This window comes from Propithecus coquereli, unplaced genomic scaffold (genome assembly GCF_000956105.1).
Source record: "Propithecus coquereli isolate 6110/MARCELLA unplaced genomic scaffold, Pcoq_1.0 Scaffold320, whole genome shotgun sequence".
In the NCBI taxonomy this organism is placed as follows: domain Eukaryota; kingdom Metazoa; phylum Chordata; class Mammalia; order Primates; family Indriidae; genus Propithecus; species Propithecus coquereli.
The window spans coordinates 832,214-832,719 of record NW_012148842.1 but is presented as its reverse complement, the minus strand read 5'-3'; positions in this window follow the sequence as shown (position 1 = coordinate 832,719).

Below are 506 nucleotides of genomic sequence, written 5' to 3'. Positions count from 1 at the left end.
CTATAGATTTTTAGCTATGCCATTGAATCATGTATGTCCGTTGGATTGAATGAACTATTTTGGACAAATGCAAAAGGTGAAAGAAAGTTATACTGTAAATACCTGTATTTTATGATTTAGAAACTCTTCATCCACTTGTCTAGGTCATCCCCAGTCTTTAGATAGCAAAAAGAAAGGTACCAAGAAGTAGTCATTTTATTATATGATAATAAAGTCACTTATTTGGCATAGCAAGAGATTTTCTTTTGCAGGTTCTTATCATGAAAATGCCTAACTTTTGAAATGTCCTCTGTGATGGTTCAGACAGACTTATGTACTCTTTGGCTTATGATACTAGATTTGCACCTATGATTCAATGATTCTGTGTATGTGTTTTTCAGATGTGCAACAAATGGCGATTGACTGGCTCACCAGAAATCTCTATTTTGTGGACCATGTCAGTGACCGGATCTTTGTTTGTAATTACAACGGGTCTGTATGTGTCACCCTGATTGATCTGGAGCTTC